Source organism: Chionomys nivalis, chromosome 2, assembly GCF_950005125.1.
Source record: "Chionomys nivalis chromosome 2, mChiNiv1.1, whole genome shotgun sequence".
NCBI classification, from domain to species: domain Eukaryota; kingdom Metazoa; phylum Chordata; class Mammalia; order Rodentia; family Cricetidae; genus Chionomys; species Chionomys nivalis.
The window spans coordinates 123,364,972-123,391,025 of record NC_080087.1 but is presented as its reverse complement, the minus strand read 5'-3'; positions in this window follow the sequence as shown (position 1 = coordinate 123,391,025).

Here is a 26,054-nt window from a genome sequence, read left to right as displayed (position 1 = left end):
GCAGATCATGTGTGCTTGACCTCACAGCTCTGGGACACATGGATTTTTATCTTGCTCTCAGCTGAGGCAACTAAGAGAAGCTTGTCTGACATTTTATGGATTTCAAGCAGTCAATCTATGGTGCGGTCATGGAATTTTGTGGGGCATGCTCAAAAAGCAGAAATTTTCAAGGCAGGAAGCAAGGGCTCTTTAATGGTAGCTTTCTATGGCTGCATTAAAAGCTTGGAGAAATTCTAGAGACATTAAAAGGTTTTGAAAATCCTGAACTCAGCAAAAGGACCAGGTTCTGTCTGCCCACGCTTGACCAATTCAACAATCTTGAGTCTCCTCTGGTTCTTAGGAGGGAAACTGACGATTTCAAATAACTAATAAATAAATAAACATACACATGCACAAATAAATTGACACAGACATATGAGTGAAATGAAAGCAGAAAGGGAAATGTGAGGGGTCTCCTGGGAAGAGGGGGCCACGATAGAAGAGAGAGGGATACATGTGTCATGAAAGCAGAAGGGTGGGTTACTTGAAAGGGCAGCAGCAAAGTTGGGGGGATGAAAAAGAGCAGAGGGGAAATGAGTAAGAAAATGTCATGATGGATATGTATGAATATGTCACAACAAACTCCATTTCTCTGTTAAAGAGAAAGTTAAATTTTAAGTGATTTTTTTTTAAAAAGCAGGGTTTTTCTGCATAATCCAAGTTGACCATGAACCTGTAGTCTTCCTGTCCTCATTTCTTGAGTGAGCTGGGTTATAGGCATGCGCCCCATAGCCCCTCAGTGGTGGGAATCTACCGTGCAGCTCCTTCCCCAGCACTGAAGTCAACTTTTTGACTCCTCAGCACCAATGCCCATTTCACTGGTACCACTTTGTCAGGCTGCTGCTGCAGCTGAGTGTGGGCATAAGGGGAGGGAGCTGGCACGGCTCTCCAGATGCTCTGGGTTTTTCTCCTAAGACTCATTCTCATGCCCAAAGTAGTCTTGTGGCTCAGCCCATGGGGCCGTGAGGCTCTTATTCCTGTTTCTTTTTCTTTGTCTTCAAGACTTCCCAGCTCTGGTCTCTTGGGGTTCCTGTGTATGTGGCCGGGGAGTATAGAGTGGGGCAAGGGCTGGGAGGGGGAATTGAGGGAGGTGGGTGGTAATATTTTCCAGTTCTTCCTTTAAAGTGTCTGCCTTCCCTTAATGGACACGGAAGTGAGCCAGCCGCTGACTGTGCTGGCTGTAAGATTGGCTACTGCTTACATCATCTGGGCAGCCAGACTGGGGACAGGATCGGGGAGGTGGGGAAGAAATTGAGTAGGGATTAATCCATCCCCAAGTGAATTCGGTGGACAAAGGCAGTGGTGATCAGGTAACTTTTTTCCCAAGCACATGTCTTGGGGAGATGGAGGAGAGCCAGGAAGTGACATTAGTACACGCATGGGGTAGTTCCTATTGCTCCACCCTCTGCCAGCATCTGAGGTCCATTGCATGCTACTCTATGGAGCTCAAATTCAGACTACACCATGAAATACATCTTGAGTGACATCAAGTGGTCCAACATCAGCCACTCTCGTGGTATGGGGGTGATATTGCATAGATTAGCTTCTGCATGAGGATCTGCCCCCACAGCTGGGGATGGGTGATCACACTCCTTCATCACTGCCCAGTCTGAAGACCAGTCCCAAGGCCAACTAAGTTGGGCAGGGCATCTCTGATCTTAGCTGCCGGGGCTTATATGCTTATGGGCTGGGTGGTGGGGTCGCTTGGCTGGACAAGGATAGCCTGGGCCATTTATTCATTCTACCCCACATGTACTCACTCATCCTCCTGCAGGAGAACTTGGGTCTGTCCACATGGCAGGGTTAGGGGCCCAAGAAAGTGAATGGCACTGTTGCTTTGAATGACACTCTGTTGCTCAAGAAAATTACAAAATAGTCTGGTTCAGGAGACGGGAGAAGATGCTCCATGTCTTTGTGTCTCTGTGTGTGTACATCCTTGGAGGTCAGAAATTAATATTACGTGTCTTCTTCAGTCACTCAATACCTTATACTTTTGAGACAAGTTCTCTCACTAACCCTAAAGTTTGATAATTCAACTGTCTTGGCTAGGAAGCCCCAGGGAGTTTCCTGTTTCTGCTGCACAGTCCTGTGCTTGGTTTTGACATGGGTGCTGGGGATCAGACTCAGATCCTCATGTTACTGGGGCAAGCACTTGACTGGGGGAGCCGTCTCAGTTGCTCCACAACTGTTTGTCATCAGTGCTGCTGCCTTTACCAGGAGGCAAAGAAACTTCCCGCCGGCCTGACTGGGATTTTTGTCCGTTTGTGGCATTCTCCTCCTGTTTTTCCTTGAGTTTCTTCGCCACGTCTCCCTTTCCCTCTGAGATTCCTGAGGAATACAGATCTCTGAGAACCAAGAAGGAAACTCTAAGTAGCGTTGGCCATTATTTCACTGTTAATGGAAGACAATCAATCTTTGCCTCTTCCTTTGTGGTGGCCCCACTGACTATGGCATCCTTCATCTGTGGAGTTCATAACACTTGCTCAGTACTGGGCAAAGGGTGAGTGATCAATGCATTGTTGCAATTATTGTGCCCAGATCTCAGAAGACAGTGTAAATAGAATGGGTTCCATTCTGTGTCACCTTGGTGAGGTGGCATAAAGCTCAGAGGACAGGCGCTGGTCCTAGACAGATGTGCTGAAAGGACCACTCAGCTCTGGGTCTGTCATTTCAGAACTTAGTCATTAGGTGAGACCTCAAGGGTGGCTTGGACTCAGACTCACTGCAGCCGCTGCCCTCTGTGGTCCTAGGTGATGGGTTTTGTTCTCTCTGTAACTCACAGTGAAGCAGGTAGAACGAGGCTTCTCCTTTTCTTGTGGGAGACTTAGAAAAAGAATAAACAATGATCAACAAACCAAGGGAAATAAATAAACAACAATTACTAGTCTGTTAAATTATACTAAATGATTTAATTGCAAAGCAGGGAAGAAAATGAAAAGGTTAGGGGGTGGAAGATACAGAAACACAAATAAAGAGGTCAAGGGGATGAGCTTTCATTAAAAGGAAAAGACAAGCTTATCCCCATTCCTTGCCTCTGCTTAACAAATTTTGTTTCTTTCTTTCTTTCATTCAGAAAATTCAAGAGGGAGGACTGTGGCCAATAACTCTTTCACCTGTAGATGTTCCAACACCTCTGTTTTCTGGTTCTTTTGGTTTGTTTATTTTTTGTTTGAGACAACAAACAAACAGACTTTTCTTGGAGTCCTGGCTTTCCTGGAAGCCGACAAAGATCCACCTGCTGAGTGCTGGGATTACAGGCTTGTACCACCACACCCGCCTGCCTGCTTCATCAGTATCTGCAATTGTAAGGACGTCAGCAGCAGAACCCAGGATGCCAAGGTACAGAACCTAGTTTCATTTATTCATCAGCCAAGTTCTTCTGAAGCCGTGAGGTGGGCATCTGATGGCCGGAGGGACACTTCTTCTGTGCCAGATGTCCCAGTGAGCAGGGAAGTCTTGGGATCGCGTGGAGAATCCAGGCTTTGTAGCGGCTTGTGTATTAAGGTTCCGTGGATATATGTGTGTGCATGCTTACTGTGCGTCTCCATGCAACGCTGTGCCATGAACTTGGCTGTACTCCTTTGCAGGAGAATGGGATCTTGGCCTTGGCAGGGAATGGGCGTACGTGTGGACTTGAGTCACGCCAGGCTCAGAACTGGGCTCAAGCATCTGAAGGCCTGTCACCTGCAAGGCTCGTTATAGAAAGGACCAGGTGCTTGGAGTGTGCCCAAAGCAGTACCGACTGCACTGTCATGAGTTTGAAAAATATTCCTGGGAGAGATATAAATAAAGACTCCCAGCTGAAGCCAGGGTTTTAGAAAAGCCACCCTTAAATGCAGGGTGATTTACGGTCCCTGCTGTCTCTTCCTGTGGGTGACTCAGCTCTCCAGTCCAGTAGGCCCAGCCTGATCCAGTAACCTTAGCTGAAATGGTTAGAGCTGGAATGAAGCTGGTCTTGAGGACCCCAGTGGTCCAACCACTCAGCTACCGAGTAAGGCTTTTCTATGTCTGTTCCCTTTGGGGAAACTCTGAGACACGAATGAACAGACTTTGTACCAAGAGACGGGGACACAGAAATTCCCAACTGGCTGACCCCAGAAGCCTGTTCTATGCCTCTGGGATCATGAAGGATTCTCCGATTCTCTGAATGGAAGGGCTCAAATCCCATTTCGTCTGTTCTCCAGCGTCCTACAGTCATAGTCCTCAGCTGGGGAATGGAGAGTCTAGGAGCAAGTCCTGCTGAGCCTACAGCTTTCCCCTCCCTTTAGGGCTTGGGCCAAAAGGAAATGGAGAAATGAAAACACTTTTCCTTTTGGCTTAGGAAACAATTACCTGAGGTCTGGAGAGATGGCTCAGTGGTTAAAAACACTAGCTGTTTTTTCAGAGAACCCAGGTTCGGATCCCAGAGAACTACACCAGTCTGTAACTCTAGTTCCAGGGGTTCTGATTCCCTCTCCTGGCCTCAGAGGGTACCAGTCATGTATGTGACACATAGAATACATGCAGGAAAACAACCAAACACATAAATCACACGAGTCTAGTGCCCCAAATGGCTGAACAGAGGGTCAGACATAATAGAGGGCTGTAAAGGTGTCCTGGGAGGCCAGGAACTCCTGGACAGCTGGATACTGGACTCTCTGGGCACCGCCATCACACGCCTGCTCCTGCTTTCTCTCATTCTTTCCTTAGCAGACTCTCCAGTCACCTGAAGAGTCAGATGAAGTTTCAGAGGGGGTGTGGAAAGACCAAACACGGTTTTTGTCATTTGCGTTTCTCTTCTTTAAGGCTTCCAGGAGCGTGCAGAGAGCTGGAGAAGCTGCATGTCTTTTAGCCACAGGCCTTTCCTCAGCTTGGAGCTCACTGATGTTTTTAGGCCAAAGCCCATCCACCTGCCTATCCAAGCATGGGGGAAAAATATATCATCCGGGATTGTTTTAAAAATAGTGTAGCTCTTTGATTAAATGGCTAAGTAAGCCCAAATCAAACTCTCTCTTTTCTAGCCTGTGACCTAATTTTAGTACAGGCTCTAAATAAAATAGGTATGCAATGATTGTTGAATACATAAACAATTCCTTATATTGGTAATGAGGTGTCTTCATTCAATGTGGCTTGATTAAGCCAAGGTGTGTGTGTGTGTGCGCACGCACGCGTGCAGATATGTGTGACCTTACAAATGTGTGTTCTCAAGAGATTTTTTTCTGCAATAACACTTTATGATGCTGTGACCTATATTCTGGGTACATGTTGCCATATGCTAATAGTAACACACACACACACACACACACACACACACCACTGTACTCCAAACCCACAGAAACCAACTTTATAAATGACAGGAAGCAGACCATCTCAGTCACTGCCTGCCTCAAATCATGGCATTTCTGCCTGCTCTGGCCTGGCTTTGTTGGATTCCAAGAACTTCCTCTAGATCAGTGGTTCTTAGCTTGTGGGGATCACACATCAAATATTCTGCATATCAGATATTTATGTTATGATTTATAACAGTAGCAAAATTACAATTAGCAAGTAGCAATGCAACAATTTTATGGTTGGGGGTCATCACAACATGAGGAATTGTATTAAAGGGTCATGACACTAGGAAGGTTGAGAACCACTGCTCTAGACATTGGCCCAGGCTTGGAAATTTCTATGCTCTGCTGTTTACTTCTGATCTTTACAGCCCGGGGGACTTGGAGGCCTTCCATCTTATGTTCCGAAACACTTCTAACCAACCATGTCCTTTTTAAGTGATCAAAATAAGACAGGCTGTAATCCATTGCTCGTAGCTTCCGTGGAGCGGTTTGCTTTAGAGACCCCTGCATGCTGTGGAAGGAAACTGCCCAGTAGCAACTAAAAGATTTGCAGGTTTGTGTAGGTACGAAAGAGCCATGTTGCCCCTCCTCATCTCTACCTGATGGAGAGTAATTGCTGCCTAAGAGGCGCAGACAAAACCCCACAAGCCTGTCAGTCAGGACCATGCCCCTGAAGGTGGTGCTGAGGCTGGGACAAGCTGATGTTTCTGCATCCTGGCCTCTGACTGCTGCACTTAGGTCAGCACTACTTGCATCAGCTTTCAGCAGTTTTTTCTTGTTGAATTCTACATACAGCATCCGAATCCATAAACCTGGCTGACTCTGTCCAAGGCCATCTGCTCTCTGAAGTTCTCAGGCACCAGGGAGAAGAATCCCAGATGCGCCAACTCCTCCCTTGTTTTCAGAGGATGCAAGAAGGTTGTTTAGTAGAAGTCCAACCTTGGAGTTCTGGTTCCCTTCAAGATTGAGACGGGTCCCTTCTGTCGGGCTGCTAAGCTCACTGTGGGCATCCCACCCTGTGCGTGCACTCCCATCACACACAGCTCATTCCTGAACACGAAGGATACAAGCCACTGCCTGGGGTGCCACAGGATCTCCCACAGCCCCCAGGACACAAAGCTTCCACCTCACTGGCTAGCGCTGGGAGGAAGACAGGTACACACGAGTATTCTGTTGCTCAAACAAAAAGGACTGTATGCACGCACATGGAAGACTGATGGCCTCTGGCCAACACGACATAATTGTGTCCTGAAAGACTTGTAAGATGGCCTGCTCACGTGTATTCCAGCCTAGGCCAAGGTCACGGTACACATGACAAGCCTGGGAAAGTCTGGAGTAAGAAAATTTAAATTAGTGGGGAACCGGAGGAGAGGCGAAGAGAATAGGAGAGAGAGAGAGAGAGAGAGAGAGAGAGAGAGAGAGAGAGAGAGAGAGAGAGAGAGCGAGCTCACAGATATTTCCATCTCTGGGACCCTCCCCCAACTTGCTGAAGTCAGAACAGACCATAGCGTGAGACAGCCGGTAACAGCTGCCTCTGCACTGCGCATGCCCTGTAACTAGAGCTGGTGCTCGCAGAAGCTTCCTGACAGCTGCGGAGATAGGAGGCTTTAGCCTCTAAAGATTGGATGACCTGTGTTGGCACCCATTTAGTGTGGGGGTGGGGAGCTGAGCCCATAAATTTCTCAGGCCAGTGGATGGGAGTGGGAACACGAAAAGGAAGCCAGGTGCCAGTCACTGCTCATGGCCTTAGATTTCTGGAGCATGTGTGCCCACTGATCTTCCGCTCTGAGTGGGTTTCTTCATAAAAGTCAAAGGAGGAGAGAAGAGTTCTATGTGTTTCCATAGACTGCTTCTCCTCACCCTTTACCTCTGTCACCACAGAAAACAGACAAAACACTTCGCGAGGCTCTGGGTCAGTCAGGCTCTAGATCCTGCCGCCTACCCACCTTCCCGCACCCAGGGCATCACCTCTTATTTCTGCCTCAGACCTCCCCTCTGAGGATAGCCTTGTCTCTCTTCCCAGTTGGGTCTCCACAGACCTGGGAGGCAGAGTCAGGATCTCCCGCTCATCCACCCTGTCTGTCCCAAGGGGCCAGGACACAACTCTCCTAGTCTGGCTGCTGATTCTGACAAAAGCTCAAGCCACAGGTTCTTCCACACACCGCAACACACCGCGGAGGGACCTCACTCTGAATCCCAGATTCTGGTCCTTCTAAGTCTCTCCCTCCCTCCTTCCCTTCCTTCCTTCTGGTACTGAAGATGGAACCTGGCAATTGGAACATGTGAGGCAAACAGTTAACTGAGTGTCGCTCAGCTGGGTTTTCAGTTTTTTTTATCTTTAAAGGAAAAAAATCGAGATGAGATAGCCTCACAATTTTGCCAAGTCACCAAGTAGAGGAGGGAAGTTGCCCAGGCTGGCTTTCAACTTCCTCTACAGTCCATGCAACCCTGAACTTATCCTCTGGCCTTAGCCTTTAAGTGGGGTATAGATTTGCCCTACCGACTGGACTCAACTACTTCCTTTTTTCCTCTCTCTGGTGACTTTCCATCTGGTGCCCGCCTCTGCCTGTGCTCTGGCCCCTGGTCCTGGGTGAGGAGATACATCGTGTCCTGGTTCTCAGTGTTCACACCTCTCATGAGATTTGCACGTGGTTAGACTGTTCTTTCTGGTGTCCCACGCCCCGCCACTTTGGCAAGGAGGAGGGGGGACTTAGCTCATGCTGATGCCTGTCCTGTGTACTCAGGCTGCCTGCCAAACGGCTCAGATTGTCCCTGCCTGTCCCCGTTCTAACGGCATGGCAGCCTTGACAGGAATGGAGACAGAGATCATGGAACTTGGCTGAGACTGCTCAGCAGCTGCTCCAGACAGACCACAGAGTATGGCGCAAACAACAATGCAATGAGAGATCTGAGTTCAAGACCATCCATGGCTGCTGAGTAGATGTGGGACCCCAGGCTGCTCCTCATCACTTTAAATAGGAATGGGGAAAGAGTCATGCCTCGGGAGGTGGATGCTAGCACGTGGCACAACGGGGAGGAAGATGGATGGTTGATGATTTGTGGTGAGTGTCAGCAACAAGGAGGAAAGGGGGAGGGAGAACTCAAAGAGCTTTCTGGATCTCTGCTTTCCAAGTTCTGTAAACAGAAACTAATTAGACAGAGTCTCCCGAGTTTGTGTTCTGGCTCCATGTCTGTCTGTGTCTCAATTTTGCTGGTTCTTTGCTGATTGGGTCCATTTTCTTTCTCTCCCTCTTGATCAGAGTCTCAGGGAGCACCTCTCCTAGCACAGGTCGACTTTCAAAGAGATGTTGGCCCGTGCTTCTCCTTCTCTCCCGTGTTCTCCCCATGCCATGCTCCAGTCCCATGTTAACATGCCAGCCCCTGTTTTCCACTCTTTCTTGGGAGCCCATCCCATGGGAGCCTTTGCCAGGTCTCGTCTGTACCTGTAACACTGCCCACGGCAAATCACTTTTAGGACCGTCACTTTTCCAGAGTGACCTGAATAGGTCACTGACCCCTTCTAGGATCTCAGTCTCCTCTGTAAGGAACACATCTGGTTTGGAATGTGATTCAGGAAGTGGTTATGCCTTACTGGACATGGGGACAGCAGTCCTATTATTTTTATTCCTTACGATAGATCCTCTCCTCTCTAGTGTTGGGAACAATCATTTTCTATTCTGTTCTCACTCTGCTTCTCCCTCAAACAAAGTGTGACTTTAGGGTGGGACACCCTTCCCAGTTACCATTTCGGCACAACCACCAAAGTCAAGCCTGCTACCTCCTGCCCTACTTGTTCAGATCTCTGCCTTATTAAAATTGGGAGAAGCTGTACAGATCTCAGAACTGCTCACAGTGCTGCTAGCATACACCTGATGGGTAACTTTCCTGTTTTGCTTACAACTAGGAGTTCTGTTGGATGTTTGCCTTATGTTTGACTTGTGTGTGTGTATGTGTGTGTGTGTGTTTGTCTATAGAGGTCAGAAGACAGCCTTGGATGTCCTTTCTAAGATACTTTGTACCTTAAAAATTTGTTTTGAGATAGGGTTTCCAACTGGTCTGGAGCTTACCAAGGGTAAGCTGATGGACCAGCAAGTCCCAAGGATGTGACTGGCTCTGTCTCCTCATTTCTGGGATTACAATACCTGGCTTTTAAAAATGTGGGTTCTGGGGATTGAACTCATGTACTTCTGCTTGTAAGGCAAGTACTATAACAAGCAAGCTATCTCCCTAGCCAGACTTGAAATACAAAACAACTCCCCCATCTTGTGCATTTATATACTAACAGAAGGGCTGCTCACAATTAAACACTTTGAAAGAGTTTCATGTGTGACAAATGCTTGTCATGAGAGTAACTGAACACAGCAGTGGCACACGTGAAGAGAGGCGGGGCAGTGGAGATTTGCTCCATGAGTGGAGCTCACTCTTCACAGGTACGCACAGCCCATGGCGCGGTTGGCGTGATTCAGCGTTTATCCGTAGTTTTCACTGGTGTAGTAAACTGTCCATAAGACCGGCCCTACTTCTTCTTTTTTTTTTTTTTTTTTTACTTTTCATATTTTTTTTTATTTTTATTTTTTTTAATTAAAATTTCCACCTGCTCCCCGTTTCCCATTTCCCTCCCCTCCTCCCAAATATTGCCCCCTCCCCCCACTTCCCTCCCCCTATCCCCACTCCTCTTCTCCTCCCCCCACTCCATTCCCCCTCCCTCTCGATACTGAAGAGCAGTCCAAATTCCCTGCCCTGCGGGAAGACCAAGGTCCTTCTATCTACGTCCAGAAAGGTGAGCGTCCAAACAGGCTAAGCTCCCACAAAGCCAGTTCATGTATTAGGATCGAAACCTAGTGCCATTGTCCTTGGCTTCTCATCAGCCTTCATTGACCGCCATGCTCAGAGAGTCCGGAATCAACCCATGCTTATTCAGTCCCAGACCAGCTGGCCTTGGTGGGCTCCCAATAAATCGGTTCCACTGTCACAGTGGGTGGGTGCATCCCTCGTGGTCCTGATTTTTTGCTCATGTTCTCCCTCCTTCTGCTCCTCATTTGGACCTTAAGAGCTCAGACCGTTGCTCCAAATTGAGACTCTGTCTCTACCTCGATCCATCGCCAGATGAAGGTTCTAAGGTGATATGCAAGATATTCATCAGTATAGGACAGGGTCATTTCAGGTTCCCTCTCCTTAGTTGCCCAAGGTACCAGCTGGGGACATATTCCTGGACTCCTGCGAACCCCTCAAGAGTCAAGTCTCTTGCCAACCCTAAGATGGCTCCCTTAGATAGGATATATACTTCGCTGCTCCCGTATCCATCCTTCCTATATCCCAACCATCCCAATCCCCCGAGCTCCTCCCATCCTCCCCTTCTCATTTTTCTCATCCCATTTCCCCTTTGCCTCATGCCACCTCACCCGCAAGTTCCCAGTTTTTGCCCTGCAATCTTGTCTACTTCCCCCTCTCCATGCGGATGACTATATGATTTTCTTTGGGTTCACTTTCTTATTTAACTTCTATAGGATCACACATTATATGCTTAATGTCTTTTATTTATGGCTAGAAACCGATTATGAGTGAGTACATCCCATGTTCCTCTTTTTGGGTCTGGGATACCTCACTCAGGATAGTGTTTTCTATTTCCATCCATTTGCACGCAAAATTCGAGAAGTCATTGTTTTTTACTGCTGAGTAGTACTCTAATATGTATATATTCCACACTTTCTTCATCCATTCCTCCATTGAAGGGCATCTAGGTTGTTTCCAGGTTTTGGCTATTACAAACAATGCTGCTATGAACATAGTTGAACAGATACTTTTGTCATTTGATGTGGCATCTCTTGGGTATATTCCCAATAGTGGTATTACTGGATCTTGGGGTAGGTTGATCCCAAATTTCCTGAGAAATCGCCACACTGATTTCCAAAGTGGTTGCACAAGTTTGCATTCCCACCAGCAATGAATGAGTGTGCCTCTTTCTCCACAACCTCGCCAGCAAAGGCTATCATTGGTGTTTTTGATTTTAGCCATTCTGACAGGTGTAAGATGGTATCTCAAAGTTGTTTTAATTTGCATTTCCCTTATCGCTAAGGAGGTTGAGCATGACCTTAAGTGTCTTTTGGCCATTTGAATTTCTTCTGTTGAGAATTCTCTGTTCAGATCAGTGCCCCATTTTTTTATTGGGTCCAGCCCTACTTCTTATTGTGCGTTATTTTCCTTCCTATTCCGGGAGTCAAACCAACGCACCCTTAACAAGGTTGTAGGCAGCCTGAGTATTTCCATTGGAAGTTGCAGTTTCTTCAAATGTCTCCCTCAGTTCAGAAGAGAGCTGTGATTCCTGAGTGTTTTGTTCTGAAGACGAAGCTTTTGGTGTCAGAGGGGCCTGTTGCCATCTGGCTTGGCCATTGCACTTCCGTTCACTCAACCATTCTCTTCCTCCTGTTGTCATGGATTTGTCTTCCCCCTCTGTTCCCTATCTGGTGCTTCCTCCTGCTGTTGGCTGGCTGGTGATTGGTGGTGTGAGCTTACAAGGTGGGGGGAGCAGGACCTGGCCCCAGGCAGCCAAGGGGAGGAGTGTCCTCCTGCTTGGATTTTTCGTAGCACGACTGTAATAATCTAGCTCTGAGAACTCTGGCCTACTGGACAGCTGTCTTTTAGCAGAAGTGGATGGGGTGGGGGGGAAATGTAGCCAAGAAATAGACAGTGGATAATGCTCATTCTTTGGAGGTCTATCACATGCAGCAGCTAATTACTTTGACCCTGGGGCTGGGAAAGCAAGAAGAGATTTCCTTATCATTGGTTCCCAAATATGAGTGTGCAGAAAATCACAATGATGGTTCCTTAAAAAAAAAAAATCAATTGACAGTTCTCATCTCCCAAATGGATTCAGCAAGTCAGGTGAGGTGCCCAGAAACTGTCCTTTAACAACTTGCTTAGGGAACCCCAAACATGATTGTGAACACTTGAAAATATCCCTTGTTCTTCCCATTATTGCGCATGACCAGGCTTGTCCCATTGCCGTAGTTAACCACAGCCATACTGCTCAAGCATGGTTCCTTGGTGATGCTCCTTCACACACAGACACACACACACACACACACACACACACACACACTGTTAGCTTAATGTCTGCTGTATGTCTTAGCAGGTGCTCTGGTCTACCAGAGTAGATTCTTTCCAGGTAGAAATTACACAAGTCAGAAACCTGTCACCCTTATCGTCAGTACCAGGCAACAAGAACTGCTATTGGCTAAGGGTGAGACACAGGGCTGCTTTGGGGTCATATGCCATAGCCTCCACATCAGGCCCCTCTATCCTCAGCTTTGTGTCCCCTTCATAGCTCTTGGCTAGTCTGCCTATTGGGACTACCTTTAGCTTTACAAAAAGAACGGGTTTCTTTTATTCTTCATTCCAATAAAGAAGCCACCAACTTTACCTGTAAAAGCCCCCTGCACAGATCAGAGAATTGGTGGCCATAAGTGTGATCAAAGGACTTGACACTAGGGACAAACACCCAGGAAGCCACCCTCTGCTGGACTTATCTCTGAGCTCACATTTCTGCTTGACTTCTGTCTGACTCAGTTCTTCCTCCAGTCCCTCATAGCTGCTGGGGTAACGGAGATCCTGAGGGTCCATACTCCCAGAGGCACAGGTTCCACATATAGATTCAAGATCACCGGAGACTGACTCAGCATGGGAGAAGGAATCTCCATCTTAGCAAGTATACTAGAGGGCATGCTGTCTGTGGCCCTGGGGCTTCCTTTGGAAACAACCTTTGCAACTGTTTGGAAATTAGGAGTGAGCAACTCCAACCACGGTGGGTTGTCGCCTGGGCTCCTGCAATCCTAGGCTTGCTGTGACATCTGTTGACCCGACAAATTCAAGCTGCTTGGCTTCAACCAGGAACAAACTGCTGCCGCGTGTGGTCCAGCTGGCACTCTCCTGGTATAGGCTGACCCTCCAGGCCAGGTCAGCTACACCAGGCTACAGCCCCAGTGGGGTACTGTTTGGATCTACATGCTTAGTGAGTAGCTGAGACCCACAAGGCCCTGAGATCCATTCTTCTTTCTGGCTTCTGTTTTTCATTTTCTTGTTTCTGTCTCTCCCCGTCCTGTCTCTTACATACCCTTCTTTATCTCAGATCGGAGACTCGGAGGGGTAAACAGGACTCTGAAGCAGCCCTTTCTGACAATCCATCAAAAAGTGACATACCTATGCTGTATTGTCACACTTTACACACGAGCAGTATTTTTACACTTTCTGTGGTGAACCTAGATTCCATTCCTAACCGGCTGGGAAACTGTGGGCAAGCTATCCTCCCTGTTCCTAAGGAACACGCTTGGCATTCAGAGAACATTAATTAATCCTATTGTATAGGAAAAATCCATCTCCCACCGTGGCTGACAAGTGCCCTAGAGCTGTACAATGTTACTTGTGCTTTCCTGCAAGACCTGGGTGGGGGGCATCACTCAGGGGTCCTGGTGATCTTACTATCTCCGTGTGCTTCCTGCAGGTGGCAATGGGGAGATGGGAGTAGAAGCAAGGTGAACAAACGTTTTGCAGTCCTTCGTGGTTGTGTCTGGACCACAGTTTTACACACACACACACACACACACACACACACACACACACACTCTTCTCACATATGCCTATTCTACAGTCCGAGAAGAAAAGGGCATTGCTGGGGTAGTGGAGAGCTGTAGGAACTAGGGCGGGAGGAACTCAATGAACACGGATGCTAACCCACTCTGTGCTCATCTTGGAGAGGTGCCAGGTAAAATCAGACTTGGTCTTGGTGTCATCTGAGTGAGAGCCCCACCAATGAAACCACGCTGGTTCTAAAGCCAAAGACCTCAAAGGCAAGGTGTGGTTGACCGGAGGAGGCAAATGTGTTGAATCCTGTTTGGAACATGGCAAAGAACAACAGCAGCAGAGTGTGTCAGATGCTGTGGAGCTGAACTTACAGGCAGTTGTGAGCTGCCACGTAGGTGTGTTCGGGGACTAGAACCCAGGTCTACTGCAAGAGTGAGACGCACTGTTAATGGATAAGCCATCTCTCTAACTCCCTTTTATTTTCTTTAGATTTATTTATTGGAATTTGCCTTTTTATAAGCTTTCTCTAGCAGAGGGAAGGACAGAGTTTTGTCTGAGGAAGAGGTTCTGATGGGATGGGTGGGAAAAGTGACAGACAGCCCTGAGGAAAGACCCTCTGATGTCTACATGGAGAAATGGAAGGGAAGACAGGGCGAGAGTCACGTGACAGGCGGGCACGCTGCCAGGTGGGATGTAAGCCGGTTCAGGAGTGTGAACAGGTGTTCTGACTGTAGGAAGTGGCCATATGCGAGAACAAAGAGGTACCATTTTGATGGGCACACTTGCAGCAAAGATGCTAGAAGGATGGGGCCCTGTAAGGTAGGTCAGGCAACCCCAGAGGAGGATGTGCGGGGTGAGGTGGCAGCAGCGAGGGACTGCACGCAGCCCATGCTCCTTCGGCGAAGGCCCAGGGAGCAGGAATGGGGTACGCAGCTCTGCTGAAATGTGGGGCATCCTGGGGCAGGCACGTGGAACAGCGCCCTGAGGAGAATGCTCATGTGGGAGTCTGGGAGAGCCGCCAGCTCTGGACAACAGAAATGTCAGACAGAATATTCCTCTGGAGAAGAATGGCCAGTGTGTGTGTTTGGAGATGGCCCTTGTTGCCTTCCTCCTAGGGGCCTTTATCTACCCTCTAGAGAAGGGTTCCGTGTCCGCCTGCTCTGGTTGACTTCTTATCCAAACACCAAGGCCAGAGCTCCTGTTTCAGCTCTGAGCTCTTTCTAATTTCTCACTCTGGAAGAAAACAGGGACCCTAGGTGGTCCTTCTTGAAGGACAGAAGCCCAAGCATACATGTAACAGAGTTAAAGCCCACTGTGAGAAGGAAAGGCAACAGAGGTGTAATCTGTCCCTTAATCCTGAGTGGGACTGAAGTGGAGGTTAGCCACGGGCCTCCTCTCTTCCAAGTTCTGGACTCAGCCCTGGATATAAACACAAATTGGGACTAATATCTACACACGGAGTCATAGTTAGCCTTAAGGATTGCCTGCCATCTGTCACAGTACGGATAACCCAGAAGACATCATGTCATGTGAACAGGTGTCACTCACACGTGGAATTTAAGAGAAGCCAGAGTCAGACAAACACAAAGCAGGACGACACTGTGCCGGCTACCAGTATGGCACAGGTGTGCCTGCTAACTGGGATAGGGGAAGGAATCGACTTCGCAGGGCAGCCTGCGGCCTCTGGAGGATGGGGCTGCTGCAGTCTGGGTGTGGCTTCTTCTCCAAGGTTTATGTGTTACAGGCATGGTCTGCATGGCTGTGCTGGGAGACGGTGGGCCCTTTAAGAGGTGGGAGGTCCTTGGGTCACTGAGGGTGCTGCCCTTGGATAGTTTTAAGCTAGTTGTCCCAGAGTTCCGAGGTCTTGCATCATCACCTGCTGCCCTCCTGCTTTCCAGTGTGACCTGCTGTGGTGCCATTCCACCGCGATGACCGCCCAGAGGTGAGCCAACGCCGGAGCCACGCCGCGAACCTCTGGAGCCTGGAGCAGAACAAACTTCTGTTTCCTGAGCTTGGCATAGTAACATAGGCCTCACATTTCCGCTATTTGGAAGACTGAGACAGGAGGATCGCAAGTCTAAGGCCTGCCTGAGATAGAGGGGGGAAGTGTGAGAAAATCAGTGAAACTCTAATCTCAAGTCAAAATACTGTAAAAGGGATCAGGCAGGGCACTACCTGCACATTCAAGACCCTGCACTCAGTCCCCAGCAGTGCAAGTAGTGATGTTACCCGGTTTCAGCTCTTACTGGGGAACTCGTTCACGCAGGGGTCAGTGGATAAAGCATCCTCTTTCTAGCCCTCTAGCAGGCTGTTAGGAGGCACTTTCTACATGGTGTTTCAAGGATGCCTGCAAAACTGAGCCTCAGTTCCCTATGGAGGTGGTGGTCAGTTCATGAGGTAGCCTTGTGTGGGTTTCTCTCCCTTCCTCCCATTTCCCTGTTCCTGCTTCCTGGGTCACTTCCAAAACTAAGCCACCTGCACTCCAGCCCTCGGCACAGGCTTGACTCTCCGGGGGCAAGATCAGGTTAGGGGAAGCTTGGAAGAAGCAGCCGAATCTCAGAGCTCCACAGAATTTTAGTGAATTTGATCTGGAAGAATACTTAGAGACTCTATGGCATCCTTAACACATTTAACAGATCTGAACCTGGGCCAGACACTTAGCCCAAGCTCTCCCTCCAAAGAAAATCGGGAATGTGTACTCTTCATGAAACAAGGTAATTTATACAAAAACACGGCACGTAACACGCAGCAGGTGCTGGGTAAATGGAGAGATAAAATCGCACAGGGGGAGGAGTGGATAAAGGTCAGCTGCGGTGTTGCTCCAAACATTTCCATATGTCTGTGACGAATCTCTGTCTCCAGAGCGGCGGCTCGCCTCCACCTGCTGCCACTCTTCCGAACCGGACTGTGCACGCAGGAATGAAGGAAACTCTAGACAGTGGCTCTCAACCTCCCTAATGCTGCAACCCTCTAATACAATTCCTCATGCCGTGCTGACCCCCCAACCTTAACATTATCTTCTTGCTACTTCAAATTGGTTGTTTTGCTACTGTTATGAATCATAATATAAGTATTTGATATGCAGGATATCTGATACACAAAGGAGTCGCGGCCCACAGATTGAGAACTAGGCAAGAAGGAGCCCAGTAAAACTCAAAGAAAACTCAATGGAAATTTATTATTATGATGATCATTATACTATCAGAACCAGGGAACATAGACAAATGCAGCAATGCTTCATGAGAATTGCATAGTGCCCCATTGGGTCAATCCACCTCAAAAAATTTAGTTTGGTTTCAAGGATATTTTTGTTCTACAAACTTGGTAATTTTGAAGGCTCTGGAGATGGTGGAAGCTGATGTCAGGGGGACCCTAGAGAGACACTATCTTTCCTTAAAAAAGGCTGCTTCCTCTTCTCTTTAGCCTTCCCATAGTCTTTGCTTCCTTGCTTAGGAACAGGAGAGATGCTAAAGAACATTCGGTTGAGAATGGATCCTTTTCGTTTGAGGACTTGTCTACCACCATGGCTCTAACTCAGGGGTGTGAGGAAGGGATTCCCACCCCCCCCACCCCCAGCATATGCAAACAGTGAGGTGCTTTTCTCATGGCCAAAGTATTATCAACTGTGAAAAAACAGTCACAACTGGCTTGGACTTAAACCAGGGAGGCATGGAGATTACAGAAAACCCCCAAAGTAGGCTGGGGATTGAAAGAGAGAAGCTGGTTCACAGGAAACTGCCCTTTCCTAGATCATGAACAGTTAAACACTGGCATTTTCATGTAATTCCACCTGTAGATGGGAAAACATTTAAGAGAGACCCAGAAATGGGGTAGGGGAAGAGCGAGAGAGCCAGTGTGAGAGAGGCGTTGTGCCTTAAATGGGGCAGAAATACTCTCCTTGCTGACAGAAGGTGAAAGAAGACAGTCCTTGACATGCTGTGGATATGAAATGTTCCCCACGGGCTCTTGGGCTGAAGGCCCGCTTCTCTGTGCTGCTTCCATTGAGAACTGATTGGATTAGGAGAGTGCCAGCCTCATCAATGAACTCATCTTATGAACTCAGAACGGACTCCTGGGAGGTAGGTCAAGTGAGGGAACGTGGTCTATTGAACCACACTCTGCTCCCATATCTTGTTCCCAGATCCTTTGTCCTCCTCTATTTCCTGGATCCTCCCTCCTCCACATCTTGTTACTGTTACCTTGCCACTTGGATGTGCCGCTGGTCACAGTGAGGAAGCCAGTAACCATGGACTAAAACTCCAAAACCACGAACCAAGACAAACCTTACCTCATGTTGACTTGTTTCTTTCAAGTATTTTGTCACAGTGAGGAGGAGCTGACGGACACATCTCTCGTCGACATTCTTCCAAGTGACAAGTAATGAGCTTACAGTTCTATGAAAGATCTGTACTCATGGAATAAAAAGTGGAGGTTTAGGGACTGGCTCATGAGACCCAGAGTGGAAAGGCAAAGGTGTAGCACTGGTCTCTGGAGCTCAGGCAAGGGGAGCCGCCTCTGCTAAGTACATCAGTCACAAAGATGTAATGACTTAGCCCCCACACGTCCCCAGGCCTTGAAGCTGTTCCACCAATGAGTTGCATCCCCACCCTGCTTTAGTGGCTTAGAACAAGAAAAAGCGAAATAAGGACTGTATATTGTTAGAAGAAAATGAATTGCAGATTTTGAAGTTGTGCCGTTCTTCCTCAGTCTTCAGCTTTTTCCTTTACTCATCTTCTCCCATTAATCCCAGAAATGCAAAATGTGGCCTATCTAGTAGGGCTAGCATGGGGTGCATGGAGAATTCTGACTGGTGTAGGAGAGTGTGAGGCTAGAAGTCATTACCCCATCCCCTCACCCAGGCTTTTGAAGGAGAAGTATAACTGTTTTCATGTTTTTATAATATTTTACCACAGGCAAAGCGGCCTATCGATATTCTCTCATTTAATTTCATTGTCAAACAACCCAGGAAGAAGATTTTCAAGATTAAGAGAACTGGCTCAGAGAACAAGTTACCCCAAGGAATACGATGGACTGAATCCGGTTTAAACCTGTGCCTTCAGACTCCAGACAGAATCCTGTCTTTGACTTCCTGGGATGAGAGGGATGCATCAAAGAAGCAGAAAACTCCAATGTAGAAGTGGTTTTTCAGGTATGGATGGGGCCAGGTAGGTAAACAGGTACGAGTGAGGCTGGATGGATATAGCCCAACTGGGGGCGGAGGGGACCATGGTGCAGGACCGGTGAGCCAGCACCTTGACTATGGGAATCCCTACTGGTTGCTGAGATGCCAAACTGATTTTTTTCTTTTTTTTAGAATAGAAGCTGGGGATATAATTAAACAGATATTTATTAAGTGCCCATCGTGTAACAGACACTGGGGAGAAGCTATGATTAAAAGGGTGGGAAAATCTCCAGATTCGATGCAAACTTATCCAACCCTAAGTGTCAAGAGCTAATATAAAATTTAGAAGCATTGTTCGGGCCAAACCAAACACATCTGTGAGCAACATTTGGCTGACAGGCTGCCACTTTCTGACTTCCATCCAAAGGCTTTGATGGTGCAAGCCTTCTGTGAAGAACCATGTACTAGGATCAGGAGGAAAGTGTTAGCACATCTATGCATATTTGTTTAAAAAAAAATCTCATCAGTGGAAATTTTTGTGCATGCTATATTATAACATGACATTCATAAGAGCTTTTTCATTGCATTATGAATATTTAAGGAGACTACTTATATACGTCGGGATATGTGACTGAAATATTTTTACTGATGGAGCATAAATAAAAAGGAGCTGAAGATTACTGGGATAATCTTTGGAAAGTGTGGAATTGTACTTCTGTTGGAAACAAGACTAGTGTCTTCAGGTCAGTGCTCAGAGGTCTTCAGGGAATGGGAGTTGTAGCTGAGGGCCTGTTGCAACTCATACCACAGGAGCACTTCTGTATGAGAGAAGGAAGCATACAAACCCTTCTGCATTTGAGTGATGGGCCTAGTTCAGGATGGACCAGCATGTGAACCGCTATGGCCAAGGCTGCTGGGCTGTTACCATAGTAACTGATTTTATGGATAATGACTTCTGACATGTAGTTGTGCGAGGTAGGAGCTGTGGCTGCTGAGCCAGTGTCTTGCTGATGGGAGACACTAGGGCAGCATAGGAGACAGACTGTGATATAGTCACGGGATGTACTTCTGAAAGCAAATTTGTGTGAGTCCTGCCCTAAGGCCTATTTAGACACAGTCCTTACTGTCTGTTTGCAGAGGGGTAATGTGCTCTTCTAAGGAACGTACTGCACGCATAGCCGGGAGATAAGTGGTCCAGGCTGCCAATGTCCCTTAGCCTCTGGGACCTCAGGCAATGCTGGATCTGTCTTTCTGACCTCATGATTTTCAATGACAAGGAAGGGCATGGTCTATGGTCTCTGAGAAGTTTCTACTTCCACCATTAGTTTTATGCCAAGTGTCTGTGTGACAGAGTGGATGCTTTTTAGTGTTTCCTTGGTCCTAAAAAAATTGCCTCTAACCTATTTTAGCTACTTCAGCAAACAAATCTCAAAATACATAATGCCTTATGCATAGTAGAAGTATCTTTTTAAAAAAAGATTATTTTTGTTTTTATTTAATTATTCATGTGTGTAAATGAAGGCTGTGTGTTCATTTCCTGGCCACCCAGACGTGGATAACCATTCATACAGAAACTAGATTAGTTACAATACTGTTTGACCAATAACTCAGGCATATTCCTAGCTAGCTCTTATATCTTAAATTAACCAATTTCTGTTAATCTATGATAGCTACAAGTCTGGCTTACTGAAAATGTTCCAGCATCCTTCTTCTTTGGCCGCTATAAGGCATCTCCCTGACTCTGCCTTCTTTCTCTCTGCATCTCTTCCAACCTGGCTATATTCTGCCCTGCCATAGGCCAAAGAAGCTTCTTTATTATCCAATGATAATAGGACATATTTATAGCATACAGAGGAGAATCCCACATCGTGTGTGTGTGTGTGCCACATGTGTACAGGTGCCCACAGAGGTCAGAAGAGAGTGTCATATCTCCTGGAGCTAGAGTTAATGCTATTTGTCTGGTGCACAACATGGATGCTAGGAACCAAACTTTGGTACCCTGGAAAAGCAGGATGTGCACTTAAGTGCCGAGCCAATCCTCCTGCCCCAGGAGTTTATTTGTCCACAGAAAGTGTCAGGCCATTTTCTTTTAAATGGCGACACAGGGATCCAAGATCTTTCAACCTTGAAATTCTCCTGTTTTTGATGCTTGGTGCTCATATGGGCATGCCCATTGGTGTCTAGAAAGTGGAGGGGGAGAAACGTGGATGACTCACCTGGGGGATTTATGGGATGACTGAGAAAAGGGTGCAATAATTGGTTCCAAATTCTGTTGACCACACATTAGTCATGCACAATGCACAGCTACAAAGGATGCTGGGAAAGGGGACACAGCATAGCTGTGTGACCTGGAGAAAGAAGAAATGGTTTCTGTCAGTGACAGCCGACCTGTGCCAATGAAAGGAGAGCTGAAAGGAAAGGGCTTTGTGCGTGGGGAAAGCCTAAGGCTCCAGGGGAGTTATCTCCTTTTTAAAGTGCTTGAGAAGACAAGAAAGTTGGCCTAGTAGGTAAGCATGCTTGTTGTCAACCTGACAGCCTGAATTTGAGTTCCAGAACACACACAGTGGAAGGAGAGAATGGATTCCTGCAAATCAACCCTTGACCTCCAAGAGGCACGCTGTGGTTTTTATTGCAGGCTCCAACACACCTACCCATACTCACCTTCCTCATCCCATCCCAACGCTCCCACCAAATAAATAAATGTCAATACAAAGTAGAGTTCATGAAGTCTTCAGCTAATGAGAAATGGTAGGATTTGGGCCTAAAGGGCTTTTCTGACCCGCAGGGTAAAACCCTGGCTCGGACTCAGGCCGTCCTAGGTTCTGGTCTGGGCTGCATCTTGGCCTAGTTCTGTGTCTGAATATAGTTTACTTGACCTTTATGCTTTGACTTCCCATTTATAAATGGCAAGCAAAATGCTAACCTTGTTTACCTGCCGTAGTTGTTTTAAGAGTCAGGTATAACTGCATCACATTTTGAGAAAAAAGGAGAGTTTAAAATGGGGAATGAGTCAAACTGTGGTTAGAGGAAGTTAAGGTAGATTTTTAAAAAGAGAGAGAAAAGGGAAAATTTCCCCACAGTGTAACAAGAAACAAATTGTTTTTGGAGAATGTATGTGTAGCCAAGAAATTGGCAAGAAAGGCTTTTGAGAAGAATAGAAAGAAGACTCAGACTCAAGGATCCTGTGCCCGAGACACAGCTTTCGGCTCAATTCTACAGGTAGATTGCTGTTTGAGGGTAGAGGACATAGCTCAGTGATAGAACACTTGCTTAGCATGCCCAAAGGTTCAAGTTTTATCCTCAGTATTGCAATAAACAATGAATGAACACATACATAAATGTATTTAAACTGCTGTTTGATCTTCAGGGGGTACTAGATTTTTTAATTTTTTTTTTTTTTTTTTTTTGGTTTTTCGAGACAGGGTTTCTCTGTGGTTTTGGAGCCTGTCCTGGAACTAGCTCTTGTAGACCAGGCTGGTCTCGAACTCACAGAGATCCGACTGCCTCTGCCTCCCAAGTGCTGGGATTAAAGGCGTGCGCCACCACCGCCCGGCTAGATTTTTTAATATTAATATGCACACTTAAAGCTGTAGACAAGGAAAGTCTGGTTTTAAAGAGATCAGAGCCTTTAAAGCAGAAGCCCAAGTATACTTTACATCAGGGAAACAGAAACAATGCCTGGAGTCAGTAAGACCACAGCTTATTGCAGGTCTAAGGGCCTAAAAGTATGAACTCCAAAAGACTTTCCCTCTAGAAGCAAATCCATATAGGGCTGTCTATGGGATTGCTTCTCTGATCAGACACCCAGGCCTTTGGAGGCCAAAGCCACGATGCAAAGGGTTTGGTTACTGTTTGAGCCACTGGCCATGGTTTTGCTGACATTAAAAGTGAAAGAGCAGTGAGATCATGGAAGCTTCCACCCAGATCCTGATGTCCTGATACGAAACTGTGAGGGTAAAGTTTAAGATATAGCGGAATCCCGAGGAAGTTCAAGATCCCAGGACCGTGAAACAGCAGCTAAGAGGAGCAGCTTAAGAGAAAACCCATGTGGGCTGCAACGACCGAAGCCACAGGGGTTGGGCTGTCATGTCTTTCAGAGTGCACACCTTACTGCTGCATGGCTCAATGGTGGACAAAGAGCAGCGGGATTTAAGATTTCCCCTGTTGGGTTTTGGTCATGCTTTGGTCTGGTCCCTAATTGCTCCATGCTCCCTCTTGGAATTCAAATGTTTGTTCTGTGCTGTTGTATGTTCGAAACAGGTAATTTTCCTTTCTTCCTTTGTTGCCTCAAATCCAGGGACTAATATCTCACATGGTAGGCAAGCTCTCTGTTACTGAGTCACACTCCCAACACACACACACACACACACACACACACACACACACACACACACACGCTATCAGTAAACTTTAGATTTTTGCTTTTGAACAGTATTGGAACAGTTAAGACTCTGGGCGCTTCTGGAGATGGGTTAAATGCATTTTACATTATGAGATACCCATGCGTTTTGGGGGGCCAGGGTCAGAATGCTGAGACTTGAATATGAAATGTCCCCATGGGCTCACATGTTAAAGGCTTGGTCCCCAGCTGCTGTTGCTATTTTGGGAGGTGCTAGAAACTTCACAGGGTGAGCTCTAGCTGAAGTAGATCCCTGGAGTCGTGTCCTTAATTACAGCTTGCCTTGGCTCCTTCCTGTTCCTTTCCTGATTCTCACCTACCATGGGGTAAGCAGCTCAGGATACCATGATGCTACAGTACTCTGCTTTATCACAGGCCCACAGTGATGGGACCAACTGATCCTGGACGGAAACCGAGAAAATCAGGAGCCCACGTAGGTTACCACTTTATGAAGGATGATTCTGTAAGGTCTTGTCACAGTGACAAGTCATCTGGCTGACAGTGAACTTTGCCTCTCTCAACTGGTTCCCCCTCGCAAAACAAGATAAATTTTGAGAAAAACAAATTTTGTCAAAATTTGGTTCTTACCTTTTATACATTGGAGTATATGCTTGCTTCTGTATGGACAGGGATCCAAAGGCTGTAAACATTTATGCTGATAAACTGTGGTGACTGCCCAGTTAACACATGAATGTCCAGTAGGCATCTCACCCAGATTTCCTGCAGTCTTCCACATGTCAGGAACAAAGACAGCTGCTCTAGGCATCTTTTTACTCCTGTTGTGTGTTCATGTGGGTGTATGTGTGTGTGTGTGTGTGTGTGTGTGAGAGAGAGAGAGAGAGAGAGAGAGAGAGAGAGAGAGAGAGAGAGAGAGAGAGATTCTGGGGGCCAAACACAGATGCTCACACATTTGCAGGGCAAGCACTTTCCTGCCTGAACCGTCTCTGTCATCTCAGCTCTAGAAGTCTTCTGTGCCTATGACAAACAATTGACATCTCATTGGCTACAATGTACTATTGCTCTACTTTCAAAGTACTCCCCATCTCTCCTGCCCTTGCCCACACCTTAGCAAGTCTCTACCCCTCTCGTCTACACAGGGCCAGGTATCCTGAAGGCTCTCTGGGCCCTCTCTTTCTTCTTACTGTCTGTCTCAGTTAGGGTGACCATTCCTGTGATGAAGCACTATGATCAAAGGAACTTGGGAGAAAAGGGTTTATTTGAATTACACTTTCAAATCACTGTTCCTCATTTAAGGAAGTCAGGACAGGAACTCAAACAGGGCAGGTGCTCAGAGGCAGGAGCTGATGCAGAGGCTGTGGAGAGGTGCTGCTTCCTAGCTTGCTCCAACTTACTTTCTTGTTGAACCCAGGAGCACATTGCTTTTATTGGTTAATGAATAAAGAACTGGCTTGGCCTATAGTATGGGACGAGAAGGGCAGAGTCAAAGAGACACTATGAAGCCACCACCAGAGTTAGACATGCCAAGAAACTTTGCTGGTAAGTCACTGCCATGTGGCAATACACAGATTAATGGGTTAAATTAAATGTAAGAGCTAGCCGATAAGAAGTTAGAGCTAATAGGAAGCAGTGTTTTAAATAGCATAGTTTCTGTGTGGTGATTTTGGGTCTAAGCTAGCCAGGCTGTTGGGAACAAACAAGTGGAGCTTCTCCTCCAACAACCCAGGACCACCAGCCCAGCAATGGCTCTACCCACAATGGACTGGGACCTTTCACATCAATCACTAATTAAGAAAATACCTTATGAGTTTGCACACGGCTGAACCTTATGGAAGGATTTTTCTCAGATGACTCTAGTGTGTATCAAGTTGACATGAAACTATGCACATCATGTTTTCCACTAAGAGTGTGCACTTTTTTCTTCCCTTCCCTTTACCTTTCTCATGGTATTGGAAATGAAGTCAAAGTCCTTACATTGGCCTGCACGGGTTCTGCTCTGGAGCTGTTCGACTCATGTCCTGCTAATCCTGTCCACGGCCTGCCACAGGCTGTGGTCATTTTGGCTGCAGCATTTAAGCTATGTGCTCACACGCTGGGCGTCTCAGTGTAAGGTCATTGTCCTTCCTGCCCTTTCTCTTGGGGGTATACTTCTTCTTAATTTCCTTTGGTTACTTCCCTTTCTCCATTCAAGTCTTAACTCACAGGTCCCTTCTTTGAAGGAGTTTGTCTGTCTCAATGTATTGATCTTTCACCCCGACTCCAACTTGACTTAAAACACTCTTATTATCTGACATAATTTTGCACCTTTTCTTGGGGACTTGTGAAGACTTGTCATTCTCCACTAAAATATGGGCTTGTAAGTGTGCAAACTTTTCCTGTTTCACTGTATTTGTTGTGGGCTGTGTTTACAATCATTCAATAAATATTAACTAAGCAAATCAAGGTAGTGAAATTGAGCACAGGGCCTCTTCGGAGACTCTTCTTCAGTAAAGGGAGAAAAGCTGGGGATTTGGGTTTGAACTTTGGGGTGACATCAGACTACCTCATTTAGTGTGGTACTGCCTGAGCAGGGCATAGATCTCTGACACCAGAGGCTAGCTGTTTTTGCTTGCTCTTGTTCTAGATGATCTTGAAACCCTAGTCAGGT